Source organism: Manis pentadactyla, chromosome 7 (assembly GCF_030020395.1).
Source record: "Manis pentadactyla isolate mManPen7 chromosome 7, mManPen7.hap1, whole genome shotgun sequence".
In the NCBI taxonomy this organism is placed as follows: Eukaryota; Metazoa; Chordata; class Mammalia; order Pholidota; family Manidae; genus Manis; species Manis pentadactyla.
In genome coordinates, this window is record NC_080025.1 from 38,516,369 (window position 1) to 38,534,694 (window position 18,326).

Consider the following 18,326-nt stretch of genomic DNA (forward strand, 5'->3'; position numbering starts at 1 on the left):
ACACAAATAAGCATAATCAGAAATGAGAAAGGAAAAATCACTACAGACACCACAGAAATACAGAGAATTATGAGGGACTAGTATGAAAAATAATATGGTAACACACTGGATAACCTAGAAGAAATGGACAACTTTCTAGAAAAATACAACCTTCCAAGGCTGACCCAGGAAGAAACAGAAAATCCGAATAGACCAATTACCAACAAGGAAATTGAACTGGTAATAAAAAAAACTACCTAAGAACAAAACCTCTGAACCAAATGGTTTCACTGCTGAATTTTATCAAAGATTTAGTAAAGACCTAATACCCATCCTCCAAAAGGTTTTCCAAATACTCCCAAACCCATTATACGAGGCTAACATCACCCTAATACCAAAACCAGGCAAAGACCCCATAAAAAAAGAAAATTACAGATGAATATCTCCAATGAACATAGATGCAAAAATACTCAAAAAGATATTAGCAAACAGAATTCAAAAATACATCAAAAAGATCATCCATCATGATCAAGTGGGATTCATCCCACAAATGCAAGGATGGTACAACATTTGAAAATCCATCCACATCATCCACCACATCAACAAAAAGAAGAAAAACCACATGATTATCTCCATTGATGTTGAAAAAGCATTCAACAAAATTCAACATCCTTTCATGATAAAAAAATCTCAACAAAATGGATACAGAGGGCAAGTACCTCAACATAATAAAGGCCATATATGACAAACTCACAGACAACATTATACTTAAGAGTGAGAAGCTGAAAGCTTTTCCTTTAAGATCGGGAACAAGACAAGGATGGCCACTCTCTGCACTTTTATTCAATATAGTTCTAGAGGTCCTAGCGATGGCAATAAGACAACACAAAGAAATAAAAGGCATCCACATTGGGAAGGAAGAAGTCAAACTGTCCCTGTTTGCAGATGACATGATATTGTACATTAAGAAACCCTAAAGAATCCACTTCAAAACTACTATATCTACTATCTGAATTCAGCAAACTTGTGAGATACAAAATCAATAAACAGAAATCTGTTGCATTCCTATACACTAACAATGAACTAGAAGAAAGAGAAATCAGGAAAACAATTCCATTCACAATTGCATCAGAAAGAATAAAGTACCTAGGAATAAACCTAACCAAGGAAGTGAAAGACCTATACCCTGTAAACTACAAGACACTCTTAAGAGAAATTAAAGAAGATACCAATAAATGGAAACACACCCTGTGCTCTTGGATAGAAAGAATTAATATTGTCAAAATGGCTATCCTGCCTAAACCAATCTACAGATTCTTTGCAATCCCTATCAAAATACAAACAATATTCTTCAGTGAACTGGAGCAAATAGTTCTAAAATTCATATGGAACCACAAAAGACCCGAATAGCCAAAGCAATCCTGAGAAGGAAGAATAAAATGGGTTAAATTATGCTCCCTGACTTTAAACTCTACTACAAAGCCACAGTGATGAAGACTATTTGGTACTGGCAAAAGAACAGACACATAGACCAATGGGACAGACAACAGAGCCCAGATATAACCCCAAGCATATATGGTCAAATAATATATGATAAAGGAGCCATGGATATACAATGGGGAAATGACAGCCCCTTCAACAGCTGGTGTTGGCAAAACTGGACAGCTACATGTCAGAGAAAGAAACTTGAATATTGTTTAACCCCATACACAAAAGTAAATTCAAAATGGATCAAAGACCTGAATGTAAGTCATGAAAGCATAAAAGTCTTAGAAAAAAAACAGGCAACAATCTTCTGGACATAAACATGAGGAACTTCTTCATGAACATATCTCACCAGGCAAGGGAAACAAAAGTAAAAATGAACAAGTGGGACTATATCAAACTAAAAAGCTTCTGTACAGCAAAGTACACCATCAGTAGAACAAACAGACATCCTACAGTATGTGAGAATATATTCATAAATGACATATCCATTGAGGGGTTGACTTTCAAATTATATAAAGAGCTCATGCACCTAAAAAACAAAAAGCAAATAAGCCAATTAAAAAATGGGCAGTGGAGCTGAACAGACACTTCTCCAAAGAAGAAATTCAGATGGCCAATAGGCACATGAAAAGATGCTCCACATCGCTAATCATCAGAGAAATGCAAATTAAAACCACAATGAGATATCACCTCACACCAGTTACAATGGCCAACATCCAAAAGATAAACAACAACAAATGTTGGCAAGGATGTGGAGAAAGGGGCACTCTCCTACACTGCTAATGGGAATGTAAAATAGTTCAACCTTTGTGGAAAGCAGCATGGAGGTTCCTCAAAAAACTAGAAGTAGAAATACCATATGACCCAGAAATTCCACTCCTAGGAATTTACCCAAAGAATGCAGGAGCCCAGTTTGAAAAAGATATATGCATGCCTATGTTTATCGCAGCACTATTTACAATAGCCAAGAAATGGAAGCAACCTAAGTGTCCATCAGTAGATGAATGGATAAAGAAGATGTGGTACATATACACAATGGAGTATTATTCAGCAATAAGAAGAAAGCAAATCCTACCATTTGCAACAACATGGATGGAGCTAGAGGGTATTATGCTCAGTGAAATAAGCCAGGCAGAGAAAGACAAATATCAAATGATTTCACTCATCTGTCAAGTATAAGAACAAAGGAAAAACTGAAGGAACAAAACAGCAGCAGAATCACAGAACCCAAGAATGGACTAACAGTTACCAAAGGGAAAGAGACTGGGGAGAATGGGAGGGTAGGGAGGGATAAGGGCGGGGAAGAAGAAAGGGGGCATTACGATTAGCACGTATAATGTGGGGAGGGGCATGGGGAGGGCTGTGCAACACAGAGAAGACAAGTAGTGATTCTACAGCACCTTACTATGCTGATGGACAGTACTGTAACGGGGTATGTGGGGGGGATTTGGTGAAGGGGGGACCCTAGTAAACATAATGTTCTTCGTGTAATTGCAGAATTAATGACAACAAAATAAATTAATTTAAAAAATGTTCATAGCACCATTATTCATAATAACCAAGAAGTGGGGAGAAACAAATGTACATCAACTAATAAATAAAATTGTTGTGTTTGTATATGTGTATATATGTATATTCCATATATATGTATATATTTATATTTATTATTTGGCCATATAAAGGAATGGAATACTCATACATGTTACAAAGTAGATAAACATTGAAAACATTTTAAATAATAGAAGCTAGAGACAAAAGGCCACTATTTTATGATCCATTTATATGAAATATCTAGACTAGGAAAATCTACAGAAACAGAAAACAGATTAGTGGCTGCTAGGGACTGTAAGAGAACAAAATGGACAGTGACTGCTAGTGGGTCTGAGGCTTCTTTTGGGGAGTGATAAAAATGTTCTGGAATTACAAAGAGGTGATGGTTGAACAACCATACAAATATACTAAAAAACACTGGTGTATACTTTAAAATATTAGATTTTACAGTATGTGAATTATATACCAATTTTTTTAAGTTATCCATATACTGTATGTATATAAAGTGATTCTCAAAATGTTCCAAAGGATAAAAATAATATAGACCATATCTTTGACCACATGTAATTAAATTAGAAAAACAATAAGATATTTTAATATTTCTATATTTAGAAATTTAAAAATTCACTTTTAAATCAAGTTTGGGTCAAATAAAAAATCCTGATGAGAAATATAAACCATTTTGAACTAAACAATAAAAATGTAAAAATCTAGTTTTATGTTGTTTTAAGAAATACAATGGAAGGTTCTGGGAAAAAAAGATGGCAGAGTAAGAAGGCAGGGCAGGAACCTCCCACACACACACCAAGGAAGAACTACAGCAAATACAACTAACCCTAAAAATGACCTGAGGACTGCAGGACAGACCACCGACAATTGGGGAAGAGAAGACCACACAGAAAAGGGTAAAGTGGCAGAACTGTAATTGAATGGGACCCTTCCCCCACCCCAGTCCACAGGCAGGAGGAAGAGGAACAGAGCAGGATGGGGACAGGCACTCAGGAACCTGAACTCCTGGTCCCAGAGATATTCTTTGGGACCATAAGTCCACATTGCATTAGGTTCTGGTAATTAGTGGGGCTAGACACCAGGGACAGGTGGAGCACTCTGGGAGGCTGAGAATCCAGCCACTTGTGGAGAGCAGGCACACTCCACTGGTCCTGCTGAGACCTAAAGCAGAGGTGGCAGTTTGAAAGCCTTGCCAGAAGTAGGTGGGGTGCCAGAGGGGAGATGGTTGGTCAGAGCTCTCTCTGCAGTAGAAAGTGCAGGTGAACTTACCTCCTCAACCCACTCTCATCCCACCAGGTCAGGCACTCTCAAGAACCCCAGACACTCCATTCCCCTCACTGGAAATTCAGCCCCAGGTGCTTCCCTGTGCACTGCTTACTGGCATGCCAGACCACTCAGCCCAGCAACAACAGATTCTGCTGTCTGGCAGGCAGAGGGAGGCTCTTCCAGGTTTCTTGGCCCTACTGGAGAGATGCATGCAGGAGTCAGCTACCAGAGCTCCATCCTCCCCTCCAGCAGCCAAGGCAGAACTGCGTGCCTCGCTGCCACCAGGGGGCACCCACATGACTCACTGCCACAGCATGCCTGCCCCACAGCTAAGCAACCACCCCACCCTTGCTGCAGGGCAGAGAGAGAGAAGCCCCACCCACAAAAATCCCAGTAAAAGCCACTGCTCTGATCAAAAAGAGCCAGCTAAGGCAAACTGCCAGCTGCAGCAGACTGAGATAGACCACTGAGAGCAGGCAGAAAGGCAGCTGCACCTACTGCCCACCAACAGCAACTGGAGTGCCAGCACAAAGGAGAAACAGGCACTGGAGAGGAAAGAGTGTTGACCTTCTGGGCACCACAGGATACCTTTTTCAGAAAGCCATTACTCTATGGACCAGGAAACAGAGCAGATCCATCTAATGCAAAGAAAGAAACATAGAAACCCTGGTAAAATGAAGAGGTAGAGGAATTTGATGCAAACAAAACTACAGGATAAGACACCAGAAAGAGGGCTAATTGAAACAAGATCACGAATCTTCTTTTTTTTTTTTTTTTTATTGAAGGGTAGTTGACAACAGTATTGCATTACATTAGTTTCAGGTGTACAACACAGTGATTCAACATTTATATACATGATAATTCTAGGTACCAGGTATCACCATACCAAGTTGTTACAATATTTTGACTATATTCCTTATGCTATACATTACATCCCGGTTACTTATTTATTTTACAATTGGAAGTGTGTTTAAATATATATATATATATATATATATTGTGAGGGCATTTCTCATATTTATTGATCAAATAGTTGTTAACCACAATAAATTTCTGTATAGGGGGGTCAATACTCAATGCACAATCATTAATCCACCCCAAGCCTAATTTTCGTCAGTCTCCAATCTTCTGGTGCATAACGAACAAATTCTTACATGGAGTACAAATTCTTACATAGTGAATAAGTTACATGGTGAACAGTGCAAGGGCAGTCATCACAGAAGCTTTCGGTTTTGTTCATGCATTATGAACTATACACAGTTCAAATATGACTATTCATTTGATTTTTAAAACCAATCTTCTTGATAAAGATTTCAAAGTAACAGTCATAAATATGCTCACTGACCTGGGGGAAAGTATTGAAGATGTCAGGAAGGACTTCAACAAAGATGAGAGTTGAAGAAAAGTCACTCAGAGCTGAAGAATACAGTAACTGAAGTGAAACATACAATGCAGGGAATGAATAAGAGATTGCTGCAAGTAGAGGTGACAGTAAATGAGATGGAAATTAAAGAACAGGAACACAAGGAAGCTGAGAAACAGAGAAAAAAGGATCTCCAGGAATGAAAGACTGATGAGAGCTGTGTGGCCAATCCAAATGAAACAATATTCTCATAATAGGGTACCAGAAGGTGAGGAGAGAGACAAAGGGATAGAAAGTCACTGTGATGAAATAATTGTTTAAAACTTCCCCAATCTGGGGAAGGAAATAGACACTCAGGTTGTGGAAGCTCAGAGATCCCCTAGTGAAAGGAACCCCAAGAAGACAACACCAAGACATATAATAATTAAAATGACAAAGATTAAGGATAAGTAGACACTAGTGAAAGAAGCAAGTGGGAGAAAAAAGGTAAACCCCATCAGGCTAAGAGCAGACTTCTTAGAAGAGATGTTACAGGCCAGAAGGGAGTAGCATACAACATTTAATGTATTGAAACAGAAGAACCTTTAACCAAGAATCCTTTACCCAGCAAGATTATCATTTAAATTTTAAGGAGAGATCAAACAATTCCTAGATAAATGAAGACTCAGGAAATTTATAACAACTAAACCAGCATTACAAGATATGTTGAAATGGGCTTTTATAGATGGAAATATTTCAAAGGCTAAATAGTTTTCATCAATGAAATTAAACCCACAGTAAAGGTAGCAGACCAATTAATTACCTAGCAAGTATGAAATTAAACAAAAGTAGTTAAACCAACTATATACTAAATCAGTCAGGGGATACACAAGGAAAGCAAATTATAACATATTATACATAAAATGTGGAGAAGGAAGAAGAAAAAAAGTAGTTTTAGACTGAGTTGGAAATAGAGTAATCATCAACTTAATATAGACTGTTATATAGTCAGGAAACTATCCTTGAAACTTATGGCAACCACAAGCCTAACACTATAATAGATACAAAAAAAAATTTTTTTAGGTGATCTAATCACAACACTAAAGAAAACCATTCTGAGAGGATTAAAGAAGGTGGAGTTAGAGGTGAGATAGAGGCCTCATCTTAAAACCACATATAATAAAATTATACAAGTAATACAACTAATCCTGAAAGAGCAACAGGAAAGAAGGCTGGGCCACACTGCACACACCTAGAGAAAAGAACAGACCTCACAAAACAGGGTAATATACCAAAGCTGTGACATGGCGGGACCCAAGCCCTTACCCCACCCCCAGCTCTCCAGCGGGAGAAAGACAAATGGAGCGGGGAGGGAGTGGGGGCCTGAGACTGCTGAACACCTAGCTCTGCAGATCTGCTCTGGGAACACAAATCTACATTCAATGGTGCTCTGGTGATCAGTGTAGTTCCAAAACTAAGACAGGTGGAATACCTGAAGAGACTGAGAATCCAGCCGCTTGTGGAAAACAGAGATCCATATCTGACTGCTCTGGGACAAAAGAAAGCTGGGCAGTCTGAGAGACTTCCTAACCATGAGAGGGCTGCTAAAGGGGCAAGGATTGCAGAGATTACTGCTCACAAGTAAGGACAGGTAGGCAAAATTGTCTGGGCGCACTCTGCCCAACAGGTTAGGAACTTTCAGGAGCTTCAGGTGCTCCAACCCCGACTGGATATGCAGCTACAAGGCCCCCCACCATGACACACAACCTGCTGTGTGTTCCTCCTGGCCAGCCCACCCCTGGCTCACAAACTGTCAGCCCCTGCCCTGCCATCAGGCCAGCGAGAGGGAAGACACACCTAGGGCAACTACAATCACAAAGCATAAAGGCTTATGCCTGTGTACTCAGCCCACTGGTTCTGGCAGTGGAGACAAGCATAGGAACAGGGAAGCAGAAAACAGATCTTTCCTCCCCACAGGAAACAACATCCTTCCGCTGCAACCGCTGACAATGCTCCAGGTGATGAGCAGCTACAGAGAGTAGAGCTTCTGGACACTAGAGGGAGACAGATACAAATATGAAATCTCAAAGGAAACTGGTTCAAACCAAAATTGTACAAAAAAAAAACAGAAAAAGAGTCAAATAAAACCAATCTCATCAATCTTCCTGAAAGAGATTTCAAATAAAAATCATACACATACTCATGGAGGTATAGAAAAATATTCAAGAAATCAGGAACAAATTCCGGTCCGAGATCCAATCACTAAGGAATACAACGGAGGGTTTTAAAAGTAGATAAATATGGTGGAGGAGATAAATGAAATAGAAATGAGAGAAGAGGAATACAAAGAAGCTGAGGCACAGAGAGAAAAAAGGATCTCCAAGAATGAGAAAACATTGAGAGAACTGTGACCAATCCAAACAGAACACTATTTGTATTATACAGGTACCAGAAGAAGGAAAGAGAGAAAAAGGGATGAAAGTGTCTTTGAGAAGGTAATTGCTGAAAACTTCCCTAATCAGGGGAAGGAGATAGTCTCTAAAGCCATGGAGGTGCACAGATTTCCCAACACAAGGGACCCAAGGAAGACAACACGAAGACATATAATAAAATGGTAAACATCAAGGATAAGGATAGACTATTAAAAGATGCCCGAGAGAGAAATAAGATCACATACAAAGGAAAACCATCAGGCTATCATCAGACATCTCAACAGAAAATTTACAGGCCAGAAGGGAGTGGCATGATATATTCAATGAAATGAAGCAGAAAGGCCTTGAACCAAGAATACTCTATCCAGCAAGATGATCGCATAATATGAAGGAGGGATTAAACAATTTGAAGATAAGCAAAAGCTGAGAGAATTTACCTCCCACAAACCATCTCTACAGTCTATTTTGGAGGGACTTCTATAGAAGGAAGTGTTCCTAAGGTTAACCAGCTGTCACCAGGGGTAATAAAACCACAGTAAAGAAAGTAGAACAATTAATTACTAAGAAATGAAAAATTAAATCAACAACCCCAAAGTCAGTAAAGAGGTAGACAAAGAGTACAGAATATGACTAATATATAAATAACGGAGGAGAAAGAAAAAGAACCTTTAGATTGTGTTTCTAACAGCAAAAAAAAAAAAGAACATGTACATTGTGTTTTAATAGCATACTAAGTTAAGTTATAATATTAGATAGTAAGGAAGTTAACCTTGAACCTTTGGTAACCATGAATCTAAAGCCTGCAATGGCAATAAGTACATACATATCAATAATCACCCTAAATGTAAATGGACAGAATGCACCAATCAAAAGACACAGACACAAGGAATGGATAAAAAAACAAAACTCATCTATATGCTGCCAACAAGAGACTCACTTCAAACCCAAAAACAAAAATAGACTAAAAGTGAAGGGATGGAAAAAGATATTTCATGCAACTATTAGGGAGAAAAAAGCAGGAGTTGCAGTACATGTAGCAGACAAAACATACTTTAAAACAAACAAAGTCACAAGAGACAAAGAAGGACATTACATAATGATAAAGGGGTCAATCCAACAAGAGGCTATAACCATTATAAACATCTATGCACCTAACACAGGAGCACCTACATATGTGAAACAAATTCTACCATAATTAAAAGGGGAAATAGAATGCAATGCATTCAATCTAGGAGACTTCAACACTCCATTCACTCCAAAAGACAGATCAACCAGACAGAAAATAAGTAAGGAGACAGAGGAATTGAACAACATAGTAGAACACATGGACCTAACAGACATCTACAGAAATCTCCACCCAAAAGCAACAGAATACACATTCTTCACAAGTGCACATGGAATATTTTCAACAATCTATTACATACCAGGCCAGAAAAGGTGCCTCAGTAAATTCAAAAAGATTGAAATTGTACCAACCAACTTCTCAGACCCCAAAGGTATGAAACTAAAAATAAATTACACAAAGAAAAATAAAAACACCACAAATACATGGAGGCTTCACAGCATGCTCCTAAATAACCAATGGATCAATGACCAAATAAAAACAGAGATCAAGCAATATATGGAGACAAATGACAACAATAATTCAACATCACAAAATCTGTGGGACACAGCGAAGGCCGTGCTAATAGGGAAGTATATTGCAATACAGGCCTACCTCAGGAAAGAAGAACAATCCCATATGAACAGTCTGAACTCACCATTAATGAAAATAGAAAAAGAACATCAAATGAGGCCCAAAGTCAGTAGAAGGAGGGACATAATAAAGACTAGAGCAGAAATAAATAAAATCGAGAAGAATACAAAAACAGAAAGAATTAATGAAAGCAAGAGCTAGTTCTTTGAGGAAATAAACAAAATATATAACCTGCTAGCCAGACTTATCAAGAAAAAAAGAGAGTCTACATACATAAACAGAATCAGAGGTGAGAAAGGAAAAATGACTACAGACACCACAGAAATACAAAGAATTATTAGAGAATACTATGAAAAATTATATGGTAACAAACTGGATAACCTATAAGAAATGGACAACTTTCTAGAAAAATACAACCTTCCAAGGCTGACCAGGAAGAAACAGAAAATCTGAACAGACCAACTACTAGCAATGAAACTGAACTGGTAATCAAACAACTACCTAAGAACAAAATACCTGGTGGCTTCACTGCTGAATTTTATCAAACATCTAGTGAAGACCTAATATGCATCCTCCTCAAGGTTTTCCAAAGGGTAAAAGAGGAAGGAATACTTCCAAATTCATTCTACGAGGCTAGCATCACTCCAATACCAAAACCAGTCAGGAAAAAAAGAAAATTACAGACCAATATCCCTGATGAACACAGATGCAAAAATACTCAACAAAATATTATCAAACTGAATTAAAAAATACATCAAAAGATCATCCATCATGATCAAGTAGGATTTATTCCAGGGATGCAAGGATGGTACAACATTTGAAAATCCATCATCATCCACCACATCAACAAAAAGAAGGACAAAAACCACTTGACCATCTCCATAGATGCTAAAAAGCACTCGACAAAATTCAACATCCATTCATGAAGAAAATTCTCAACAAAATGGGTATAGAGGGCAAATACCTCAACATAATAAAGGCCACATATGACAAAACCATAGCCAACATCATACTTAACAGTGTGAAGCTGAAAGCCTTTCCTTTAAGATTGGTAACAAGAAGAGGATGCCCACTCTCTCCACTTTTATTCAACATAGTTCTGGAGGTCCTGGCCACGGCAATCAGACAACACAAAGAAACAAAACACATCCAGATTGGTAAAGAAGTTAAACTGCCACTGTTTGCAGATGACATGATATTGTACATTAAGAAACCCTAAATAACCACCCCCAAATTACTACATCTAATATCTGAATTCAGAAAAGTTGCAGGATACAAAATTAATACACAGAAATCTGTTGCATTCCTATACACTAATGATGAACTAGCTGAAAGAGAAATCAGGAAAATAATTCCATTCATAATTGCATCAAAAAGAATAAAATAAACCTAGGAATAAACCTAACCAAGGAAGTTAAAAGATCTATACTCTGAAAACTAGAAGACACTCATGAGAGAAATTAAAGAAGAAACCAATAAATGGAAACACATCCCATGCTCATGGATAGGAAGAATTAATATTGTCAAAATGGCCATCCTGCCTAAAGCAATCTACAAATTCAATGCAATTCCTATCAAAATACTGACAGCATTTTTCAATGAACTAGAGCAAATAGTTTTAAAATTCATATGAAACCACAAAGGACCCCAAATAGTCAAAGCAATCCTGATAAGGAAGAATAAAGCTGGGGAGATTGTGCTCCCTGACTTCAAACTCCACTGCAAAGCCACAGTAATCAAGGCAATTTGGTACTGGCATAAGAACATAACAATAGACCAATAGAACAGACTAGAGAGCCCAGATATAAACCCAACCATATATGGTCAATTGATATATGATAAAGGAGCTATGGACATACAATTAGGAAAAGACAGCCTCTTCAACAGCTGGTGTTGGCAAAACTGGACAGCTACCTGCAAGAGAATGAAACTGGATTATTGTCTATCCCCATACACAAAAGTAAGCACAAAATGGATCAAAGACCTGAATGTAAGTCATGAAACCATAAAACTCTTAGAAGAAAACGTAGGCAAAAATCTCCTGAATATAAACATGAGCAACTTCTTCCTGAATGCAACTCCTCCAGCAAGGGAAACAAAAGCAAAAATGAACAAACAGGTCTACATCAAACTAAAAAGCTTCTGTATAGCAAAGTATCAACAGAACAAAAAGGCATCCTACAGTATGGGAGAATATATTTGTAAACAACATATCCATCAAGGGGTTAACATCCAAAATATATAAAGAACTCACACGCCTCAACACCCAAAAAGTAAATAACCCAATTTAAAAAATGGGCGGAGGATATGAAGAGACAATTCTCCAAAGAAGAAATTCAGATGGCCAACAGGCACATGAAAAGATGCTTTACATCGCTAATTATCAGGGAAATGCAAATTAAAATCACAATGAGATATCACTTCACACCAGTTAGGATGGCCAGCATCAAAAAGACTAAGAACAACAAATGCTGGCATGTATGCAGAGAAAGGGGAACCCTCCTACACTGCTGGTGGGAATGTAAGCTAGTTCAACCATTGTGGAAAGCAATACGAAGGTTCCTCAAAAAGTAAAAATAGAAATACCGTTTGACCTGGGATTCCACTCCTAGGAATTTACCCTAAGAATGCCATTTCCCAGTCTCAAAAAGACATATACACCACTATGTTTATCGCAGCACTATTTATAGTAACCAAGAAGGGGAAGCGATCTAAATGTCCATCAGTAGATGAATGGATAAAGAAGATGTGGTACATATACACAATGGAATACTATTCAGCCATAAGAAAGAAACATATCCTACCATTGGCAACAACATAGATGGAGCTGGAGGATATTATGCTCAGGGAAGTAAGTCAGGCAGAGAAAGACAAGTGCCAAATTATTTCCCTCATCTGCAGATTATAACAACAAAGCAAAACTGAAGGAACAAAATAGGAGCAGACTCAAAGACTCCAAGAATGAACTAGTGGTTACCCAAGGGGAGGGGTGGGGGAAGGTGGGTGGAGAAGGAGGAAGAAAGGGATTGAGAGGTATTATGATTGGCACACATGGTGTGGGGGGATCACGGGGAGACAGTGTAGCACAGAGAAGGCAAATAGTGAATCTGTGGCATCTTACTACACATGGAAAGTGACTGCAATGGGGTGTGGAGTTGGACTCAATAATATGGGTGAATGTAGTAACCACATTGTTTTTTCATGTGAACCCTTCATAAGAGTGTATATCAATAACACCTTAATGAAAAAAGAAAGAAAACCATCAAATAACAAGAGAGGAAGAAAAGAATAGAGAGGAACTACAAGAACAACCAGAAGACAATTAATAAAACGGCAATGAGTACATATCTGTCAAAACTTACCTTCAATGTGAATGGACTGAATTTACCAATCAAAAGACATAGTGTGGCAGAATGGATAAAGAAATAAGACCATCTATATGCTGCCTACAAGAGACTCATTTCAGACCCAAAGACATACACAGGCTAAAAGTGAAGATATTTCATGCAAATAATAGAGGGGGGAAAAAGGAGTAGCAGGACTTATATCAGACAATTTAGATTTTAAAACAAAGAAAGTAACAAGAGACAAAGAAGCACATTACATAATGATAAAGGGGTCAGTCCAACATGAGGATATAACCATTCTAAGTATCTATGCACCCAACATGGGAGTACTAAAATATGTAAAACAAATACAGACAGAATTAATGGGGGAAATAGAATACAAGATCTTCAGTTTAGGAGACTTTAACATACCACTCACATCAACAGACAGATCAACCAGACAGAAAATAAGAAAACAGAGGCACTGAACAATACCTTAGATCAGATGGACTTAGAAGATATCTACAGAACATTCGACCCAAAAGCAGCACAATACACATTTTTCTCAAGTGTACATGAAATGTTCTCCAGAACAGATCACATGCTAGGCCACAAAGAGAGCCTCAACAAATTTTAGAAAGATAGAAATTTTATCAAGCAGCTTCTCAGACCACAATGGTATGGAACTAGAAATAAATTACACAAAGCAAACAAAAAGCCCACAACACATGGAGGCTAAACAACATTCTTCTAAATAATCAATGGATCAATGAACAAATCAAAACAGAAATCAAGCAATACATGGGAACAAATAAAAGCAAAAATACACAATTCAAAATTGTGGGATGCTGCAAAAGCAGTTCTAAGAGGAAGTACACAGCAATACAGGCCTACTTCAAGAGACAAGAACAATCCCAAATAAATAGTCTAAACTCACAATTAAAGGAACTAGGAAAAGAACAAATGAAACCCAAAGTTAGTAGAAGGAGGGGTAAAATAAAGATCAGAGCAGAAATAAAACAGAGTGGAATAAAACAATAGAAAAGTTCAGTGAAACCAAGAGCTGGTTCTTTGACAAAATAAGCAAAATAGATAAACCCTTAGCCAGGCTTATCAAGAAAAAAAGAGTATACAAACAAAATCAGAAACAAAGGATAGTCATGACAGATATAATCAAAACAAAAAGAATTATTACTGAATACTACGAAAAATCATATGTCAATAAATTGGACAACCTAGAATGGAAAAAATCCTAGAAAAATACAAACTCCAGAGACTGACCAAGGTAGAAGTGGAAAATCTGAGCAGACCAACTATGAGTAGTGAAATTGATTGGGTAATCAAAAACTCCCAACAAACAAAAATCCATTACCAGATGGCTTCACAGCTGAATTCTACCAAACATTTAAAGAAGAGCTAATGCCCATCCTTCTTAAAGTATTCCAAAAAGTAGAAAAGGAGGGAACACTTTCAAACTCATTCTAATGAGGCCTGCATCACTCTAATACCAAAACCAGGCAAAGACACTACAAAAAAAAAATTATAGACCAATGTTTCTGATGAATATAGATGCAAAAATCCTCAACAAAATATTAGCAAACCAACTTGAAAAATATATGAAAAGGATCATCCATCACAAGTGGGATTTATTTCAGGGATGCAAGGATGGTATAATATTAATAAATCAATCAATATCATACACCACATTAACAAAAAATAGGATTTAATGCCACATGATCATCTTAATAGATGCTGAAAAAGCATTTGACAAAATTCAACATCTATTCATGATAAAAACTCTCAACAAAATGGGTATAGAGGGTACATACCTCAACATAATAAAGGTCATATATGACAAACACACATAATACTTAATGGCAAAAAGCTGAAAGCTTTTCCTCTAAGATCAGGAACAAGACAAAATGTTCTTTCTCACTGCTCTTATTCAACAGAGCACTGGATATCCTAGCCACAGCAAGCAGACAACACAAAGAGATAAAAGGCATCCAGACTGGTAAGGAAGTAAGGAGAATTGTCACTATTTGCTGATGACATAATATTATACAAAGAAAACTCTAAAGACTCCACAAAAAAACTATTAGAACTAATAACTGAATTCAGCAAAGTTGAAGGATACAAAATTAATACACAGATATCAGTTGTGTTCCTATATGCTAACAATGAACTAGCAGAAAGAGAAATCAGGAAAAAAATTCCATTTACAATTGCATCAAAAAGAATAAACTACCTAGGAATACACCTAAAGAAGGAGATGAAAGATCTGTACTCTGAAAACTATAAGACACTCATGAAAAAAATTAAAGATGATACAAATAAATGAAAACCTATCCCATGCTCATGGGTAGGAAGAATTAATGTTGTCAGATTGGCCATCCTGCCCAAAGCAATTTACATATTCAATGCAATCCCTATCAATATACGAACAGCAGTTTTCAATGAACTAGAGCAAGTAATCCTAAACCTCACATGGAACCACAAAAGACCCCAAACACCTAAAGCAATCCTGATACAGAAGAACAAAGCTGGAGTATTACATTCCCAGGACTTCAAGCTATACTACAAAACTACGGTAATAAAAAAAAAGCATGGTACTGGCTCAAGAACAAACCCATAGATCAATGGAACAGAATAGAGAACTCAGATATAAACCTACACATATATGGTCAATTATATACAATACAGTAGCCATGAATATACAATGGGGAAAAGACTCCTCAATAACTAGTATTGGGAGAACTGGACAGCTACATGCAAGAGAATGAAACTGGATTACTATCTAACTCCATACACAATAGTAAATTTGAAATGGATCAAAGACATGAATTTAGGCCATGAAACCATAAAACTCTTAGAAGAAAATATGGGCAAAAATCTTTTGAACATAAATATGAGCAATTTTTTCCTGGATGCATCTCCTCAGGCAAAGGAAACAAAATTTTTTTTAATGAACAAGTAGAACTACATCAAATTAAAAAGCTTCTGTACAGCAAAGGGCACCATCAGCAAAAAAGGCAACCTACAGTATGGGGGAATATATTCGTAAAGGATTTATCCAATAGGGGGTTAACATCCAAAATACACAAAGAACTCATGTGCCTCAACACCCAAAAAACAACCTGGTAAAAAAAAATGGTTGGAGGATCTGAACAGATATTTCTCAAAGAAGAAATAAAGATGACCAACAGGCATGTGAAAAGATGCTCCACATTGTTAATCATCAGGGAAATGCAAATAAAAACAATGAGATCTCACCTCACACCAGTCAGAAGACAAGAAATAACAAGGGTTGGCAAGGATGTGGAGAAACGGGAACCCTCCTACACTGTTGGTGGAAATGGAAACTGGTACAACTGCCGTGGAGAGCAGTATGGAGGTCCCTCAAAAAACTAAAAATACAACTGCAATTCAACCCAGTAATTCCACTTCTAGGAATTTACCCAAAGAAAACAAAATCCCTGATTCAAAAAGATATATTCATCCTTATGTTTATCACTACACTATTTACAATAGCCAAGATATGGAAGTGTCCATCAGTAGATGAATGGACAAAGATGTGGTTCATACACACAGTGGAGTATTATTCAGCCATAAAAAGAAAAGAAATCCTACCATTTGCAACAACATGGATGGATCTATAGGGTATTATGCTCAGTGAAATAAGCCAGGTAGAGAAAGACAAATACCATATGATTTCACTTATTTGTAGAATCTAAAAACAAAGCAAAATGGAATGAACAAAACAATGGTGGACTCATAGACACTGAGAAGTGACTAGTGGTTACCATGGGGGAGGGGTTGGGGTGACTGGGTGGGGAGAGTGAGGGGATAAAAAGGCACAAAAATTCTCAATCATAATATAAGTTGGTCACATGGATAGTAGTACAGCATGGAGAATACAGTCAATGATTCTGTGATATCTTTGTATGCTGACAGATAGTAACTGCACTAGAGGGGATGAGGATTTAATAATAGGGGTAACTGATGAACCACTGTGTTGTATACCTGAAACCAATATGAGTGTATGTCAATGATGCTTCAATAAAAATTTAAAAAGAAATACAATTCAAAAGAATTGACTAAGAATCTGGGGGGGGAGAGGATAGGAAAATATAAGCCAGGCAAATGCTAAAAATCATTTAAGCAGAAAAGCATTTAGAGGGACAAGGAGGAATATATCATATTGACAAAAATTACAACCTGTATGCCCCTACCTATAGGAGGAGATTTTTAAAATTATAACTGCTCTCTTAGATTTTATCTCAATACATATAAGAAACCAAGAATGGGTTATTTTTAGGGTAATATAAATTAACAAAAATTGTTTCAAAAAGGAGAAAACCTGAATAGACCAATAACCATAGAATAATTTGAAAATATTTTAGCCCTAAAAATGATACCAGTTCAGCACTTTATGGGAGAGTTTTCACTGCAAGTTTTATTTCATTGTGAGATCATTTTCTTACATTATATGAGCAGAGAATGAGAACAGAGGATGAGAAACATGGAAATATTCCCAACTATTCTTTGATGATAGCATAACCTCTAATTCCTATAAAAATAATACAAACAACAAAAACCGGTTACCACTCATGGGCTTAAATGCAAAAATCCTATGTGAAACCTAGCAGTGTAATATAAGAATGACACATAACCAACAGGTTTTTCCTATGCATTTAAGGATTAAATATTATCTCAATGTAATATTCCACTTTAGCTGGTTAGAAGTTTGTCAATTTGGTAGTCAGGAAAAAAGAGAGAGTTATAATATCTATCAACATGTAGATCTTTGAACTTTCCCATAAGAAATAGTGACACAAATACTCAGAAGCATGTACAAATATTTTCATTACACCTTGTAGAAATAGCTGAAAATTATATGGGGTTGATATTCAAAATATATAAAGAACTCATACAACTCAATAATAAAAGAAACCAACAGATACCTAGGAATAACCTAACCAAGGAAGTGAAAGATCTATACCCTGAAAACTACAAGACACTCTTAAGAGAAATTAAAGAGGACACTAATAAATGGAAACTTATCCCATGCTCTTGGGGAGGAAGATTTAATATTGTCAAAATGGCGATCCTGCCTAAAGCAATCTACTGATTCAATGCAATCCTTATCAAAATACCGACAGCATTCTTCAACTAACTGAAACAAATAGTTCTAAAATTCATATGGAACCACAAAAGACCCCGAATAGCCAAAGCAA

The 18,326-nt window shown here is 37.1% G+C and overlaps 1 protein-coding gene across 9 annotated transcripts in view; it reads right to left on the reverse strand.

The window, feature by feature from the left end:
• URGCP (upregulator of cell proliferation) overlaps positions 1-18,326 on the reverse strand; it is a 126,887-nt gene that overhangs the window by 59,445 nt on the left and 49,116 nt on the right. Inside the window, exon 1 of one of the 9 annotated variants that reach the window (XM_057505275.1) lies at positions 11,623-11,639. The exons of 7 other annotated variants lie outside the window; for them this stretch is intronic. The gene's annotated coding sequence lies outside the window, so the exon portion shown is untranslated. Of the gene's footprint in view, positions 1-11,622; positions 11,640-18,326 lie in introns of those variants that run through there. One more of the 9 variants, XM_057505274.1, reaches the window with a different exon arrangement.